General features: G+C 37.7%; 1 protein-coding gene across 2 annotated transcripts in view; it reads left to right on the top strand.

Annotated features, from left to right (window-relative positions):
* Window positions 1–19,577, top strand: part of DPYD (dihydropyrimidine dehydrogenase) — a 701,368-nt gene that overhangs the window by 596,309 nt on the left and 85,482 nt on the right. The gene's annotated exons all lie outside the window — the stretch shown is intronic.

Below are 19,577 nucleotides of genomic sequence, written 5' to 3'. Positions count from 1 at the left end.
ATATAATTAGAATTTCACAGAATATATCTTTTTGTGTGTATGGTTCTTTTCACTCAGCACAATGTTTTGAAGATTCATCATGTCGTTGTGGATGTTAAGTAATTCGTGTCTTTTTGTTGGTAAATAATATTCTACTGTATACACATACCACAGTTTGAGTAACCATTAAAAATGACATTTGGGCTATTTTCACTTTTCCAATAGCATAAATATATCTGAAATAAGCATTCAGACATAGCTGTTTTTGTGAACACATATTTTCATTTTTCTTGAGTAATACCTAGGAGTATACTATGTGGGTTTTAAGGTGCTATATAAGCTTTAAGAGAAACTTACAAACAGATTTCCAAACTGGTTGTACCATTTTACACTCTTACCAACTGTAGGTGGATGTTCTGGAGCACATTACACTGATATCTGATTGTGATCCTAATTTTCATCTCCTTTAAAACTAATGATGTTAAACACTTCTTCATTTCCTTATTGGCCATATATATATCTTATTCTGTGAGATGTCTGTCCAAATCTTTTGTCTATTTAAAAATTGGGTTTATTTTTTATTGAATTTTAGGAGATCTTTATATATTCTGAATACAAGTCCTTAGATGCAGAAAAAGCATTTGACAAAGTCAGGCATCCACTCATAATAAAAATCCTAAGCAATCTAGTAATAGAAGAAATGTTCTCAATCTGATAACGAGCATGCGCAAATATTCCATAGCTTGCGTCGTACTTAAAGGTAGAAAATAAACTTTTTCTTTTAAGATTTAGAGCTAGTCATGACTATTCACTCTCACCGCTTTTGTCCAGTGTTGTACTATGGGTCCTAACTAGTCCAATAAGGATGTAAAAAGAGATAAATGGCATCCAGATTGGAAATGAAGGACTGAAACTATTTGCTGATGGTAATACTGTGTACATAAAAAATTCTAAAAAAAACTATAAAAACACTATTAATATTAATAAGTGCACTCAGAAGTTCCATGATACAGAGAAAATATACAAAAATCAGTTGTATTTCTATATGAACAATAAGAACAATGAACAATCAGAAAAGTAAATTTTAAAATGTTATTTACAGTAGTATTTAAAAACCATAAAATACTTAGAAATAAATTAAAATATAGGCAGTAGCCACACACTGAAAACTATAAAGGACTGCTGAGAAAAGTTCATGAAGAAAAATCGATAGGAAGGTATGTTGAGATGTCAGTTATCTGCAAATTCTTACATAAAATAAAGTTTATTGCACACACAGGAGACAACAAAATGATTCCCCATGGAGAAGGACTCAGGTTTCATCCAGAACAAAGTAAGAAGAAAGTGAGGTAGTCAACCATGGCTTTTATTTGGGCTAGGGCTTGGGGCAGGCCTTGTTTTTCCCGGTTTGAACTTCCTATAGGGGCAAAGGGAGGAAGCCCAGAGACTTTCTTAAGAGCTAGCCCAGACGTGGGGCTGAAGGAAGGTTTGGGGCTTGATGGATGTCAGAGTCAAACATCAAAAGAGAGTCAGCCTCTTGATTACAGGATGTTGAACAGGGCCATCTATAAAGGGTTTGTTTGGGTTTTGTTTCATTTCTCCATGGCCAACTTATTGTTTTCAAGCTGGTTTTCAATTTAGTTTAATTTCTCCACAGATAAAATTCTCACATTTGCAGTACTCCCATTTTTACGTTACTATGTGTAAATCTTAGCTAGCCCTCATACGAGTCTGCAGAGTGATGAGTAGACATGGTGGTGATGGCCTTAAAACACTTAGCATTCCTTCTAGGCGGCAATGACTTGTTGATTTTTTGTTTTCTAAATAATTTTTTTATTTTTCAATTACAGTTGGCATACAGTATATTAATTTCAGGTATACAGTATGGTGATTAGAAATTTCTATAAATTATGAAGTGATAACCCTGATAACTCTAGTACCCATCTGACACCATACATAGTAATTACAAACCATGCTATACTTTACATTCCCATGACTATTGTGTAACTACCAATTTGTACTTCTTAATCCCTTCCCATTTTTCACCCGCCGCCCAAACGCCTCCCATCTGGCAACTATCAAAATGTTTCTGTTTTGCTTGTTTTGTTCTTTCAATTCCACATGTAAGTGAAGTCATATGGCATTTGTTTTTCTCTGTCTACTCCACTCAGCACAGTACTCTCCAGGTCCATCTATATTACTGCAAATGGCAAGATTTCATTCTTTATTTTATGGCTGAATAACAGACCATTGTACATATGTGCCACCTCTTCTTCATTTATTCATGTATTGATGGACACCAGGTTGCCTCCATATCTTGGCTATTGTAAGTAATGTTGCAATGAACATATGGATGAACATGTTCATGTACCCGTCAAAGTAGTGTTTTGGGTTTCTTAGGATAAATACCCAGAAGTGAGATAACTGAGTCCTTCTTTGTCTCTTGTTATCACATTTGTTTTAAAGTCTATTTGGTCTGGTATTAGTATTGCTACCCAAGCTTTATGTTTGTTTGTTTCCTTTTTCATGAAATATCTTTTTCCATGCCTTTACTTTCAGTCTGTGTGTATTTTTCAGTCTGAAGTGAGTCTCTTGTAAGCAGCATATGTAGGGGCTTGTTTTCTTATCCATTCAGCCACCTTTATCTTTTGATTGGGAGCATTTAATCCATCTACATTCAAGTAATTATTGATAAATTTGTAGTTATTACAATTTTATTTTTTCATTTTTTTTTCTTCTTAAAGAAGTCCCTCTAACTTTTCTTGTAATACTGATTTGGTGTTGATGAACTTCTTTAGCTTTTTCTTGTCTGGGAAGCTCTTTATCTGTCCTTTGATTCTAAATGATAGCTTTACTGAGTAGAGTGATCTTGATTGTAGGTTCTTGCTTTTCATAACTTGGGATATTTTGTGCCAATCTCTTCTGGCCTGCAAAGTTTTTGTTGAGAAATCAGCTGACAGTCTTATGGGAATTCCCTTGAAGTTAACTAATTGCTTTTCTCTTGTTGCTTTTAAGATTCTCCATCTTTAGCTTTGGGCATTTTGATTATGATGTGTCTTTGTGAAGGCCTGTTTGAGTTCATCTTGCTTGGGACTCTCTATGCTTCCTGGGCTTTTGTGTCTATTTCTTTCACCAAGTTAAGGACATTTTTGGTCATTATTTCTTCAAATAATGTATCTCTTCAAATAGGTTTTCAATTTCTTGCTCCCTCTTTTCTCCTTCTGGTACCCTTATGATACAAATGTTGGAACATTTGATGTAATTCCAGAGGCCCCTTAAACTATCTTCATTCTTTTCAGTTCTTTTTTCTTGTGGTGTTCTGATTGGGTGTTTCCTGCTACCTTATCATCTAAATGGCTGATTCAATTCTTTGCTTCATCTAAGCTACTGTCGATTCCCTCTAATGTATTCTTTATTTCAGTTATTGGAGTCTTCATTTCTGACTGGTTCTTTTTTATGTTTTCTACCTCTATTTTTATGTTTTCTTTCTCTTTGTTAAACTTCTCACTGAGTTCATCTTCTCTTCCCTTAAGTTCATGGAGCACCCTTATAACAAGTATTTTGAACTCTGCATCTAGTGGATTGCTTTTCTCTATTTTGTTTAGTTCTTTTTCTGGAGCTTTGTTCTCTTCTTTTACTTGGGACATGTTTCTCTGTCTCTCCATTTGGGCTGCCTCCCTGTGTTTGTTTCTATGTATTAGGTAAGGCTGCTTTGTCTCCTGGTCTTAGTAGAGTGGCCTTATGTAATAGTTGTCCTGTGAGACCCAGTGGTGCAGTCTTCCCTGGTAACACAACCTGCATGCTCTAAATATGCCCCTCATATAAGTTGTGTGTGCCCCCCTACTGTAGTTGAGCTTTGATAACTGTTTGCACATCAATAGGAGGACTAATTTGTTGTGCAGACTGGCTGGTAAGGGGCTGATCCTACACAGCAAGATTCATTTTAGCAGGACTCTGGTGCCTACCCAGTCCACCTTTGGGTATGTCATCTTCAGATGCATCCCCAGATGGTGCTCCAGCTGGGTCAGAAGTAGCCCCCCAGGGCCTTCTGGGAGGAGACCTGCTGCAAGCCAAGTTCAGCCACAGCTTGTGCCCTGCCCGGAGCCATCTGGCAAGAGTCACCAAGCAATCTGCAGATGGCTGCCACCCATGCTGGGCTTAGAGGGGCCTCGAGAGGCCAAGCCTCAAACTGAGGATGGCTGCCACTAGTGCCTGGCTTGGGGTTGCCCAGCAAGAGGTAGAGGCCATGCCAAGGCCAGATGCTGCTTGTTTGGGTTTTGTGAACCTTTGAGAGATTTTTAGAAAAGTCCATAGCATAAGCCAAGACAGGCCATTAATATGGAAAAACAACTGGAAGTGGCTTGAGTGGGCTCACAAGTTGGGTGAGGCAAGGTTTCAGGGAATACTAAGGCAGGGCAACCAGTGTTAGCCAGGTTGATAGACACTCAGATATGGCGGCACCTGCGTCTGCATGCTGGGTGGAAGGAGGGCTCAACAAAGAAACAAGGAATTCTACCAGCAAGTCTGTCTTGAGTAAGCTGCCCCTCCAGCTTTCAGCTTGGAGCAGACAACCCAGTTTCTCCTCCTGATGCTTTATGAGCTGCCACCCCAGCACTGGAGCTTAGAAGGAGTGAGTTTGTCAGCACGTAGGTCCACATGCGGGCCTTAAGAGGAATGTCTGTTACTCTGGTTGCCTTCCATCCCACTCAACCACAATCTCTGCTGGTTTTCACAGCCAGAAGTTGTGAGGACTTCTTTTCCTGGCACTGGAACCCTGGATTGGGTAGCCCAGTGTGGGGCCAGGACCCCTCACTCCTCTGGGTGTACTTCCACAGCTGAGATATCTTTCCCAATTCTTAACCACCACATATGGGTGTGGGACCAGCCCATTCCATGTCTTCTCCCATCCTACCAGTCCTGAGGTAGCCTCTTCTGTGTGTCCCCAGTTGTAGAATTTCTGTTCAGCTTGATGTCAGGTGACTCCCATGGTGGTTGTTCTGAAGTATAATTGTAATTTTGATGTGGTCATGAGAGGAGGCGAGCACAGAGTTTACCTATCCTGCCATTTTGACTGGCACTCTCTCTCCAAACTGATCTGTAGATATATCATGATCTCAATCAGAATCCCAACACATGTTTTTGTATAAGTTGACAAGCTGATTCTAAAATTTACATTGGAATTCAAAGGAGCTAGGATAGCCAAAATAATTTTGAAAAAGACAAAGTTAGAGGAGTTGAACCATCTGTCTTCAAGATTTTCTATAAAGCTACAGTAATCAAGCAAGTGTTTTTTTAGTGTCCGGATAGACAAATAGATTGGTGGAACACATAGAAAGTCCCGAAATATATCCACACATATACACTCAATTGATTTTTGATGAAGATGCCAAAGCAATCCAACAAAGAAAAGAAGGTCCTCTTGATAAATGGTGCTGGAATTAATAGACACCTATATATTTGTGTGTATACATATACATAATACACATTTTTTTTATACTTTTCTCACACAGGACACAAAAGTAATTTTAAATATATTACAGATGTAAAAGTAAGAGGTAAGATTATAATATTTTTAAGAAAGCAGAAGTAAATATCTTTGTGACCTTAAGATAAAGAAAAATTTCTTAGCTAGGATAAAAAAGGAACTAACCATACAAGAAAAAAATTTATAAGTTTTGCTTCATCAAAATTAACTTCTCATCAAAAGACAGTTAAGAAAATTCAAGTCACAGAATGGGAGAAATGCCTATGATACTTATATCTCACAAAGAACTTGTGACCAGAATACATGTATAAAATACTTTATAAATGTAAACCATTAAAATCTGAAATAATTTAATCTTATCAACTCATATATGGAATCTTACAATGAATAATGCATTGTGAGAGACCTGCCAGTAGGCTCTTGCAAATAACTCTCATCCATCTACAATAACTTTTTTTTTTTTTTTTGCTCTTTAATGACCACTTGCAGAGCTAGCCCAGAAAAGAGTGAGGAAAGTGAAAGCCATTTTCCTTCAAGTTCATCAAATGGCCCTGTCACTCTTGTCCATGTTCTTTTCTCCCACTGAGGCTTTATTCCTGTAGTTGCTCTCCCTGAGGCAGCCATTTGGGTACATCATATCGTTAGAAAAATTCCAGATGATATTTTATATTTCTATCAGTTACTGGGATGATGATTGAAATAGAAAGTGGTATCAGTAAGGTCACTTTCTATGACTGTAGCCAGATTGCTAAATATTTTTATTGTTTTATTTCATTTCATAAGACATGGTCAAACTTTCCAAAATTACCAAATCAGAGTCTACTGCATAGATATTATGAGGATGTATCTACATCTCTAAATATCATCAGATGGTTTGGGTAGTATCTTGGTAGAATGCTGAAATGCCAAATATCCTTTCAGAATAGGGTAGACATTTGTTTAGAAGTGTTGGATAAGATTTCATAGCCCTGTCTTGTAGTTCTGATCATCTCAATGTGTAATGATCCCAACAAAGAAGTCAATGTGCTGTATTGAAAAGAGCATAGTACGACAGATGTGAGTTTGAATCCAGGCTCCATGTATTTCCTAGTGGGTGAACTTGGGCTAGCTATAATTCTCCATTCCTATAATGGCAAGTTGGGATAATGATACCTATTTCACAGGTGCTTTATGGGGATTAGAAATCATATCTGTAAAGAGTATAGCATGTAATAGATATTCAATATGTGGCAGTTATTATTATAATTCTAACATAGATGATAGATAGATAGATAGATAGATAGATAGATAGATAGATAGATGATAATATAGATGATAGATAGATGTAATTTGGACATGTGATATATTCATATCCAAAATATATGGATAATATTAGGGTAAACATAAACATTTGAAAATACTTTATGAGTTTATTTCTTGTACCTTTTGTGTAGATTTTCCAGCTAATAATTACACATTATTTTTATACTTTCTTTTGGCCTTTTATTGATAACATGATCTTACTTGCTTAGTTTTGTTTGATCTGGTCCAAAGCCAGCATTTTTTCCCTTGAAGCACTCTGTTTCACCAAAAATGTTTCTAAGCAATTTAGAAGTGTTTACTCTCCATGTAAAACAGAGATAAATTTGTTAATTTGAGGTTTGGGCAGTAAAATGGCATGAGTGGTTCCTCGTTGGTCTGAAAATAGGTGTGGGGGGGGGCGGTCCTACTGCTGTTGCCAAATCAGAGTAACAGTATCAGAATTTAACATGAATTTAACATTAGGTTAGGTGTTGGCAGAAGTCTTTCAAGTAATGGAGAAAAACTAGTTTTGCATTGCTTATAACTAGAATAGTTGGTGCCCCTGTAAACCTTCCCAGTTCGGTTTCTCTCCCATCACAGAGGTAAGTGGATTCATTTCACAAGGCAGCTCTGATCAGTTGGTACAAGTGATTGCTGGGAGTGCTATGTAGAAGAGGACTGAGACACAAAGCCAAGCCCAGGAGAGGTGTGTGACCAACTGGCAATACCTGCATGGCATTGACACAGGACAAAATGTTGCAGAATATGGCTTCCCACTTCTGAATGCGGAGCACCTATGATTTGGCTGATCTAAGAATTTGGACAGCAAAGAGACTTTGAATTTGTAATCACTGCAGCTACCTCATGTGGTCTACCATTGATGCCTAAAATAAAATGTAAACCATAAAACATTTTTATTGTTGTGCCAGGATCCCATCATGCTTTCCTTTCATTCATCATGCTTTTAAAAATTATTATTCCTTAGTTGTCCTCATTCATAAAATTGACATCTAATTGACAAGTACAAATGCCATTATTTCTTTTGTTACTTTCATGAAAGTATAATTCTTCATACTTCATCAAATACACTACTTTAATCAGAATGCACCTTATTAATACTAATTATATCCTTAGAACTTGTATAAAAGTACGTTTAATTTTCAATACAACTTACCCACATTAATTCTGCTGTTAGTTTTAAGCTAGGGGAAAAAAACAGATAGGCTACTCCTTGTTCTGAGTAAGGATTGAGGATTTATAAAGAAACCATTACCATAAGCATGATAAAATTTGAATTCAAACAGTATACTTGAACTCATCCCCTATCCTTCCTTCTAAGAACTCTACAAAATCAGTGGACATTTATTGCAAACCAGTTAGCTTTGTTCCTAATCCCGATTTTATGGAGTAAGGCAAAATATCTTTCTGTAATTCTGAGCTATGCCCCTAAGATTCTCCCTGAGAAAAAATATGTATTATATTTTTGTTTAAGCCCATCTGCCCACTTGAATAAAGAGAGTGTTAGATAAAAAAATATATATACTTTTCTGATAATTAAAAATTAAAAGAGTAATTTTGATAATGTAAAGCATCAACAGAAACTCTAATTATATTCAGCTTTATGTCAATTCGTTCTAATCTAAGATTCAAGATAAAAAATGTCTACTATTTGAAATTAAAAAGGGAATCTGATTTACCCCACCCTAAAAAAAAATCCAATGAAACAAACCATAATTAGTTCTGTTTTGTTTCATTTTGGCTTTCCAATTATATGGATTGTAACTGTTATTGAACAGCTTTACCGAAATGCTGGAAGCTTAGGATGCATAGACCAATATATCTTCAATTGCCCTGAATAATTGGCAATCTCACAGTTAACCACACAGTTTAGATATCTAGATAAAATATCTACCTTTCTCCTTTTCTTTTAGAAACCTGGTTACTCTGTTTCATTGCCCATATTGATCCTAACCACCTAATTTCTAAATATACCTTCTTTTTTATGCTGTATAGATATTGGAAAGCAATTTTATTAGATCCCCAAACCATAGCCTATAATAGTCTGTACTTCATGGTCACAGGTGACTCCTAGAAATGTGTTTGAGAAGATGCGACTACAACCTGCACAGAGAATCCTTTGATTTACAGTTTCAGGAACTGTTTATGAAGTTGCCTCACAGACAGGAAGCTCCCTGAAGCCCTCACTCCCAGCTCCTCACACCATGCCGGCCAGCCTGCTGTGGATTGTTCCCAGCAAACCATGTCAAGACAGTGCCTTTTGAAAATTTGTTGCCATACATCTTTAAAGCATTTTGCTTGTCTTCCCTCCTTACTGATTTTATCTCATTTTATCTCAAACTGTAGAACCTTCTCTGGATCCTTTGCTGGCAGTATTTCTCTGCATGTGCTCAGTCCAACTGAGTTGTAAAATGTCACCCATCATTTCAGGGCTATCGAGTTGGTCATCTTTCAGAACTTAAATGTTCCAAGTCTTGCTTTCCATTTAATGTATATCCCAAGAGAAAAGAAAAAAAGTAAAATACATTTGTGGTAATCCAGACTTCCTAGGAAAATAAATTTTTCAGTACTACTGCATACAATATTTTTTGAGATACAAAATAAGCCTGCAAGATTTTCCTACTCAGATCATGCCTTTGGTGTTTGTGATAGGTGTTAGTGGTGCTCACTAATATTTCTTGGTTCTTTAGGAGAAGAAAACCTCCTCGCCTCGTGGATGTTCCATGTTATTAGGCAACTTGCTTTAGTCAATGAAATGTGAGTAAAGTGTGGTATGTGATTCTGGGTGGAAGTATTGAAGAGCTGGCACTCAATTCTTCCTTTGCCACAGCGAACAGTAAAGCCTCATGGTGAGAAGGTAGAAACATAAAATGGATAGCCTGGATTGCCATATAAAAAAAAACACCACATATAAAAAACAGAGGGTTTTTTTTTTGTGAGAGATCAACTTTCATTGTGTTAAGTCGCTGAGATTTCAGGGTTGATTATTACTAAAGTACAACCAGCCGGTGGGGATGAATACAGAATTCCAGATAACTTGCAGCTGTTACCAGAGGGATTGATGTCTCTGTAGCCCTTTGAAAATCTGTAAAACAGAAGAGCTCATCTTTAGTGATCTTCATTTCCCCTTCTGCACCTCATCCCACGTGTGGGCAGCTAGCACTGGCAGTGCCATTTTCCATTACATCACTCCAACCCAAGTCTGATCTCTTGGCAAAGTGCCTAAAATATCAGCCTTTTTTCCCAAACCATGTAGAAAAAATGTTTATTCCTGCATTGTACCTGGTTTTAAAATAGTTATTATGAAGATATCCAACAATTGGCCTCATCCAACTGAGGAAACTGAGTAGAGTGTGTACCTTACGCGTAGCTTCCTTCTTATCAGTAGTAAGGCCCCGGGCATCTTAAGTACTTAGCTACCATTTCCTCATCCAAAAGCTTGGGAGATTATGTATATTATGTATTATATTATAATTATATATTATATATATAATCTATAATATACATAATACATATATATGACATATATTATATACCTAGATATGTATGGGATATATAGATATACATATATATCTCATAGGGTTGTTGAGAGAAATAAGTAACAGGATCTGAATTTCTTCTTCCTTTCATAGGTCAGCTTCTAGAAAACATTGTCTCTACTCACTGTTTCTCATTCCTTACTTACTTTTCTATCTTCAACGCATCAAAATTAGATTATTACTCATTTTCACCCCCCAAATCACCAAAACTGCTCTTACTAAAGGTATTGATGATTTAGTGGTCACCAAATCCAGTAATTTTCTAGTCTTTACTTCACTTGATCTTGTTACATTCAACAATTGACCACGTCTTCGTATTCAAAATTTCTTCTTTGATTTCTCCCTTACTTTTTATCAAGCAAACAATTGTTAGCACCTAGTAAGTGCCAGGTGTTACAGATGCAATAATAATATAACTGCCTTCCCTTAAAAGGATTACAGACTAGTGTTGAAATTAGATAATTAAAGTTATTTATAATATAGTGTGACAATTACACATATACGTAAGATAGCAGAGGTGGAAAGGAGTTTGAGAATGTTTTCCAGAACAATCTGAAACTTAATGTTTAGTAAATGTAGGAAGACTAGCCCAGGCTAAGCAGAAAGCATGGCAAAGGCCTGGGGGCAAATGACGTTTCCGTATGTGAAGAGAACCTTCGGGGCCTTAATCTTTTAGGACCTCTCCCCTTTTTGTGCTCTTAACTGCTAATGTCCCCCGGTCCATGGCTCTCATATCACTGCATGTACTCATACGACCCATGAAGCTGGTTTTACTCTCCATGTTGTTGTTTTCCAAATTGGTGCCCTTGCCATAGACCCCGCTCTGGATCCTATACTCCCATCTATTCAGCTTTATGGTGGACTTTGCCACCCAATAGCCCAGTTCAGTGCTCTTCCTCCATCCCAAGAATAAAACAACAGTAGTGATTATCCCTGACAATTATATAAGCACTTTATAATTTACAAAGCACTTTGGCATATATTATCTCACCAGCTGTTTCCTTAATGTAATAGCAGCAGTGGGTAAAAACCGTGTCACTGCCGACAGTGCTTTTCTGACCTTGGTGTCCCAGCCCCACCTACTAAAAACAGGAGAGCAGCTGGATGGGAGCTGATTAGAGGATGGAAACTGACCTTGTTTGGGAACCAGGAAAGTGTGACAGCAGTAGTTGCCACCTCCACCTTCTCCATCTCCGTAGGGCAACAGAGTAAGCCAGAGGTTTCATGGGAAAATGTGGGAGGCTGCACAGAGCAGCAAGGGTTCTCACGGCTGCCTAAGCACGAGCTGAGGGTGGCAGGCGTCAGCTTGTGGAAGGTTAAGCACTTATCCACTCTCCCCCCGATTTTCTGACTTCTCATTTCTTACATGCATTAACTATCATTTTGAAAGTTTCAGTGGGTTAATTAAATTCTTCTGGTGTTGATGCTAAGGAAGCTGAAACATTTTCAACTGAGATTGACACTACTCAAGACATAGGCTTCACTGATGTTTGTTCAGTAACACTCCAATATGTCACAGGATTGCTGAGAGAACATCTGAGAGCTATAATGAGCTAAGAGTCAAGTGCAGGGGAAAATATGTTCCAGACTGCTGCAGATGTTTCTCAAATCAAATCATATTTCTGTGAAACACCGTATAGAATATTCTGTGGTGGAAAAATGGAACATGAAAGGGCAGTTCTATTGATTTGCACTGTCTTGAAAAAATTTATATAACCTAAATTATATGAAATGTAGGTTTTTTTTTTTTTTTTCACTTCAAATCAATTAAGAGATGCACTTGACTTAATGAGCTTTAAGGATAATTTCCCCAGGCTAAGAGGAATGCATTAACTGGTTAGGTAGGAGTCAAGGCCTAGAGAACAGTCCTTGTTGAATAAGGCAGTAGAGTAAGGGGAACAAGTTAGAGTCAAAGGACGGGCATGCCATAGGCCCACTCTCTCGCCTTTATTCCTCCGTTATCCCTTTGGCACCAAAATTGAACAGAACTATGCTTAATTAATCCACCAAGATTCCGATAAACCTGTCCATGTTGCCATGTCGTTTGGTGGTGTATTCTGCCTCTTCTGGAAATCCCAAAGGAAGCTTAGCAGTGTTATCGAAGAGTGGGTTTCCCCTCTCGACACCTTGTCTAGGTGCTTGATGTCGCGAACAAAGAATTGAGCAAAATACTGAAATACAGCAGAAAAGAATAGCTTTATTAAAAGCGATAGTACACTTCCAGAAGTGGAAGCGGGCCTGAGCAAGAGAAGCGTGGCTCAAAGGCCTGCTAACAAAGCCTTTGGGGTTTTTATCCCTATTTGCTGTGGGCGGTTACTTTCCTTAGAGGAGTGGGCTTCCTTGATTGACGACAAAGATTGACAGGACTCAGTGATTCATCATTTACTTTCTATGCATGTTCATTCCCAGAATTCAGTCTGTTATAATGATATTAATAAACTTCTAGATATATGCATTCATATTATAATGATGGTATAATGAGGCTCAGGTGAATTGAAGGTCGGTGGGGTCTTCACTGTGTAGGTGCAAGTGACTGGCTGAAACTAGTACCCGTTTTTCTGCTCACTTGTTTCCTTGTATGAGTTACTTTACCCCAAAAAAGCCTTCTGGCTTGCTCAATGGTGGGCAGACTAGGGTGGACCCTTTCTCGGATAGGACGACCTCAGCGTCTTTGCAGGTGGACCCGAAAACCCCTATCTAACTTTCCTGCCTAACCCTTTTCTAAGAGCCATGACCCCCACTTTTTATTAGGATGGATATTGAGGGATGGGAAGTTTCTTCTTCTGTATCTGCCTCCTGCTGAGAAGGGTCGTAGTCCCTGCCTATTGGGGTTTCATGGAGCTCTCTCTCTCTCTCTGCCTTAATCAGGACAGGGTCTTGGGTTTCCTGCCGAAGTGCCGCCTCTGTCCCTAGACATGGAAAAACGAAGATACAAACTTGTTATTTGAATCATGTAGTTTTGAATCATGTATATTTGAATCTAGTTATGTTTCTATCATTAATTTGCCCGTCAAGCAGGTAAGGGAAAACAGTCTTGGTTAATGTATTTCATAAAAGAAGGAAAAAACTCCAGTTAGAAGTCCCCTCCCTTCTCGGACTCTAAAGATCCTGTTTTGGCCTAAAACCATTCCTGCCTTATAATGGACCTAGGAGAATGCTGAGTTTCAATGATCCTTTTCAATAGCCAGAGGACCTGAGTCACCAGTTTGAAGGTAATTATCTAAGTCTGAGGAGATGGTCTTTCTCCAAGAAAAGGAGGAAAGAAAAGATTTTTTCCTAAAAGGATTTAGAATTTTCTGTGTTGTCTCCTGACAGCAGGAGGCTAGGAGATATTTGGTAGATGCATCTTTTGTCATCAGCACCTCATATTTCACCACTCAGGTAGCCTTGCACATCACTACAGTTTACACAGCCTGGCCTCTGACTAAGAATGATATTCTCCTAAGTGAAGGACACCCCTAAGTAAGAACTGACAAACCCGAAGGAGAAAAATCTTTAGGTAACATCAGAAAGTGCAGCAAAACGCCACAATGAGATACCACTTCACACCCACTCCAATGGCTAAAATGAAAAAGATTGGCAATGTTGAATATCGACAAGAATGTAGAGCAACTAGAATTCTCGTACTTTGCTAATGGGAGTATAAAATGCTACAACCACTTTGGAAAATTCTTCTGCACTTTCCTGTAAGACCCAACAATTCTACTCCCAGGTGTTGATTCAAGAGAAATAAAACCACATCTCCATAAAGTTTGCGATAGTTGAATTTTAAAAACATCATGTTAAGGGAAAGAAGCCAGAGACAAAAGAGTGTTTACTAAATAACTCTGTTTATGTGGAGTTTGAATACGGGGGAAAAACAAATTTATGTAATTAGAAATCACAACAGTGATAAGTAGAGATTGACTGGAAAAAGGTGCAACGGAATTTTCTCGAGTGATAAAAATATTCTATATCTTAATTAAGGTGATAGTTTTGTGGCTATGTTTATTTGTTCAAGCTCCTCCAACTGTATACTTACAATCTGTGCATTTTATTGTGTAAATATACATAAATACATTAAATTAATTTTTAAAATTAAACAACTAACCGAAAGAAACTAGAGGATAAGCATTTAGTAATTCTTCTTGGGACAAAGTAATACATATCATATGAAAAATGCTAAAGACATGTTTTACGTCCAAATTACTTTTAATCAGTTAGCCTTCGAGAACTAAAAACCTTATGAATTTAACCATTGGAAAAGAATAACTGGTACCTAGATGAAATCTTGGCTGGAAACCGGCTTAAAGAAAATGGATGGCTGTGGGCATAAACAAATATATTTCCCTCTGCCAACTTGCTGGCGCCTGGGTGGGATCTGGAACACTTCAGGCTTTGCACGTCAGGAAGGCTGGCTAGGGCTTAGAAATTGAGAAGGGCAACATCTGGCTCCTTGAGGAATGAGGCAGGTAAGGGATGTGGCATCACAATGCAAATGTGAAGTTGTTTCTTAAAGATGGAAAATTTGATTAGGTCCTTTGGTAGGCCTTCCGCTCCCTTAGCTTTGTGGGATCGCCAGTGCCTACAGCCTCTGTTAACAAAAGCTGGCCTTGCCTGAGGCCACAGCTCCCAGAACAGAACCTTAAATAGATTGCTGATACAGTATTTCATGCAGGGCTGGGCTCTTTTGCCCTTATGTCCTACCCACCCTTACACAAACAAACCCAGCCGGACATTTGTCTGGAAATTATAAACCAGATACGTTTCTAATGCTTTAATATATGCACTGATATTTTATCTTGTAATAGCACTATTATTAATGGATAATAAAAGTATAACATTTCTAGAAATAAAGGCAAAACTCTCGAGTTGAATTTTAATTCACTCGGGTACATTTTGTGCATTTTTGTGGGCGTTACTATTGCAAAGTCGTAAAGCATCCAACACTATATTTTGATTCTGATCTATTTTTCTTCAAGTTTCTGCTTTTGTATTTTGTATTATCTAAGATGCATTCCCTAAAAAATTATGGCTGGGAACAAATATCACATATCTTTTCTGAACTCACATAATTTTTGTGACAGATTTGATTTTTGGTACTAATTAGAATTTTTAAAAATATCTCTGCCTAGCTCAGAAACTTGAATTTGAATTTGGATTTTAATCGTTAAATATATATTTATTCATTCAACGAGTATTGAGTATTTGTTACATAGCAGGTAATGTGGTAGATAATTGATATTGAGTGATGAACAGGATAAACGCTTTATCATTGAGGAGTGATCAATTACAAAAAAGCAGTAAGATAATAGTAATAAACTCTTTAAATGTTTTATATAATTATTTATACATATATACATTTACATGTATAAATAAATTTGCATACATATCACCATTCTACAAAGATGGAAACTGAGTATTCAGTAGTGGAAGTATTTTGCAAATCTATTTTTGTTTGTTGCAAAAACTGTGCCTGTAGCTACTTAACTGCACCTCCTCTCAACGTAACTGCTATTGTGATATCAGCGTTATAGAAGCAGAAAAGAGCAAGTGTCCATTTCAACCCAGATGATCAGAAGCAACTGGGAGAGGACAGATGAGCTACTTCTTGAGTAATGAAAACAGAATCAGCTTTATGTAAATATCTTCATTAATTCCAATCAATAGGTAATAGCTGTGACCAAGTGATCACCTGTGAAAATTGCTACATTTTTATTTATAATGGAGGAAGTTACAAACCCGTTAATTTTTTTCAAGTTAAATCGTTTTATTTATTTATTTATTATTTTTATTAAAATTGTTGGGGTGACACTGGTTAATAAAATCAAATAGGTTTCAAGTGTAACAAATCAATAATATGCCATATGTATATTGCATTGTGTGTTCACTGCCCAAAGTTAAATTTCCTTCTGTTAGACAACTAATGCCATCCCCCGATAAGGCATAGGTTTCATTCTGAGTTTGTGTTTTTGGATGCTGTTGTTTTTTTTTTAGCATAAATCCCATCAAATCTTTTACATTTCTTTCATCTGTGATGAGAAGATTCTATTAGCAACCCTGGCACCTTCCATTAAAGTCTACAACTTCCAACTGCCAGGAATGGATAATGAAGTGATAAATTTTATTTGCTACCAAAATATGTAAGGCAGAGATATCTAAGTGAATTTATAGCATTAGCTGTGTCTTTCCTCTTAGCATTAACAAAAGTTTTATGGCAGGTTATCAAAATCAGTGTGACAAACACAAATTTATATGAATTTCCACACACAGAAATCAGATCTATAACACTGTATCAAATCATGTCTTTCCCTCTTCTTAGCTCATCAAACTAACAATGAGTTTTAAATGTTTTATTACTTGAAGGATATTAAAAAACTTAATCAGACTAAGAAACACTTTTACTCATTAATGTATGTACTCTGGAGTTTATAAATTATGAATCCCCTTCTCATACCCTAACTAGAGACACTAAAATGCTATCAAGAAAGAAATCAATACTATCTACCTGTGATTGTGATAATGAGGGAGGATTTCATATTCTCTAGGACACAAAATTTACTTTCACCTGATTTCTTAACTCTTTATGTTATGTTCATAAGCACAATGTTTCTTCAGTTTGAAAACTTTCTTATAACTTCTCTACACACTAACATTCCCACTTGAAGAACTTCTTTGTTCCTTGAGCTTTATCTTACAGGGTCTCGTAATCTCATATCTTGGCATTAGGATCAGCCTTGTTACTCCAGGGGGCAGTGACACCCCTAAACTGCACTCATTGAATACACAGCCAGTCTAAGTTCTGCCTCTACCATTCAATGAAGTACATGTTCCTTTTGTAAAACAGACAAAACTGTTAATGTCAGTTCGTGCCTTCAAGATTATTATCCAAAAGAAATGTAGAATTAATAATAACAATGATGATAATAAAATACCATCAACTGGTTGTTCTGTACTATTGTTTTGCGGGTTTTTTATGCTGCCTACTTTAATCCATAGAAGGTTGGAATCATTATTCTCTTTTTCCTGTTGAGAAAAGTTCCCACACTAGTAAGAGCAGAGGCAGCATTCCAGCCCAGGTCTACGTGCTTACAAAACCTGCACATTTAACCTGTCATCCTTTACTGCCTCTACTTATCCTGTGCAGAGAGGATCAATGCTTCTGATGCTTTAGATTTGATCCTTAGATTTGACACTTAGCAGATTAAGATTCTATTAATCCATGGGCAAAAATGGTGGACTTTCCACCTCCCTTCCAGTGACCTGTGGCAGTCGATTACACTGGGAATAACGTGACACCTGCTTGCTCACCTGTATTCAGTGGACTCGGGATAAATCATTGCAGGCACATCACCTCCTTTCCTCAGGCCCTTAACCACTGGCATTAAGAGTTAGCCACATTGCCATCCTGCCAACAGGGCTGATCCTCACTGTGCGCTCTGTTTACTGGCAGAGGTCATGGCTCGTCTCTTTCTCCTTCTGTTCTGTCTCTTTATTTTGGAATACTTGACTTTTAGCTCCTCTACAACAAATCCAGTTTGGGTATCGTGTATTTATTGATATGCATGTATCTTCCCTGCCAATTTCCTTAATGAACCTAGTCCTTCTGGTGCTAATTTATGTCTTTGAAAGCGTTTGAGGTAAAGAGAGCCAGAGAGCAATGGAGAAGTGAGAGCCTCAGACATGGGAGAAGCCTGGATCCCGAGGTCTGCAGATGCCTCCCGCAGCTGCTTTGTTCTCCCCATGATGGGGCTTCCCCTTCAGCAGTTACAGCGCCTGTCTAGATGTATGCGGTGGCTGGCAGTGTGCCCAGCCAAATTGTTGATGTGAACATTGCCTTCTTTCCCTCTAAAATCACCTCAGTTTTATATAAAAGCAGCCATGTAGGCAGTAACTGGATATTTGAATGGATTTTAGATTCTCCTGTGGTAAGCAAACAATCCTTAATCAAGCATTGTGGTGTATGCAGGTCTGCAGAGAACCCAAAGAACACCTACAAGGGTATCTGAAAGTACCCCAGGTCTGTATGCGATACTCTCCCCTACCTTACAACACTTGTATATTTCCTGTATCTACTCCTGTATGGTTCTCTCTAGAAATCCCTGGAGGATGCCTGTACTTACACTGGTGGGCTAAAGAAAAATTCCAGAAAAACTATTTAAATTTTTATCTACTTTTTAGTTTTCATTGAATGTCACAAGAGGTAAATGCCAGAGCTTGGCTGGGGAAGGGAGTAGGGAGAGGGGGAAGTGGAAAGCTCCATGGTTATCTTTGAGGAGATTTCAGTGTAGTGAATATCTAGAGTCAAGTGACAATCCAAAGCAGAGCATAATTGTTCATGCAAGAGTTACACACCAGTCACCATCAGAGAGGTTTTCATGCTATGCCAAATACATATAGAATGTAGGTTAGAACAATATAATCCAAGTCAGTAGTAATTAATTAACAAGTAGTGACTTTATTAACAAAGTGTAGCAGTGTTTCAAAATTTAGCCCAATTTATTTTTTTAAAAAATTCTTATCATTCCCCCAGGCATTTGTGAGCACATATTTAGAGTGACCATTTTCCCCCAAATGTTTTTTCCTTGCAAAGAAATGAATGCTTTATTTAAGACAGTGTAAGGAGGATGCCAGTAGGTAGACATTTTGAGTTGGAAAGAAAAGAATAAATGTGGATGATATCGATCTCCCCAGTAAATATTGGCTTTTTGGAGCTATCAGATAAAAATGTGTAGTGATCAGACCATTCTTTAGGAAAGTAAATGTAAAATTGTAAAATGTTTGCAGGTGACACAAAGTTGGTACCTACTCAACTCTCATTTTGTTTCCACTTTTTCCACTAAGAAAAATCATCTCAATCTGGAAAGAGCAGAACATGAGAACTGAAGGCCTGTCTCTAAATGAGCAAGTTTCGTCAGGTACTACTTGGCCACTTTAAATTCAAGTCTGCAGTCCCAGACAGTTTTCATCCCAGGGAAATGAAAGACTCAGAAATATGATCAAACACAGCTACTCGTCATCTCTGAGAAATCATCATAAACAGGGAAAGTATCAAAACCGAAAACTCATTGATTTTACTGAAGAGGGAAATGTGAATTCTGAAAATTTACGAATGTTCGAATTGAATTTAGTCCCCTACAACAGGGGTCCCCAACGTCTGGGCCGTGGACCGGCACAGGTCCATGGCCTGTTAGGAACCAGGGTGCACAGCAGGAGGTGAGAGGCAGGCAAGCAAGCGAAGTTTCATCTGTATCTGCAGCTGCTCCCCAGCACTAGCATCTCCGCCTCAGCTCCAT

This window comes from Pteropus medius, unplaced genomic scaffold (assembly GCF_902729225.1).
Source record: "Pteropus medius unplaced genomic scaffold, Ma_sr-lr_union100, whole genome shotgun sequence".
Classification (NCBI taxonomy): domain Eukaryota; kingdom Metazoa; phylum Chordata; class Mammalia; order Chiroptera; family Pteropodidae; genus Pteropus; species Pteropus medius.
Note: the sequence above shows the minus strand (reverse complement) of the source record. Positions and strands in the feature narration are given on the sequence as shown.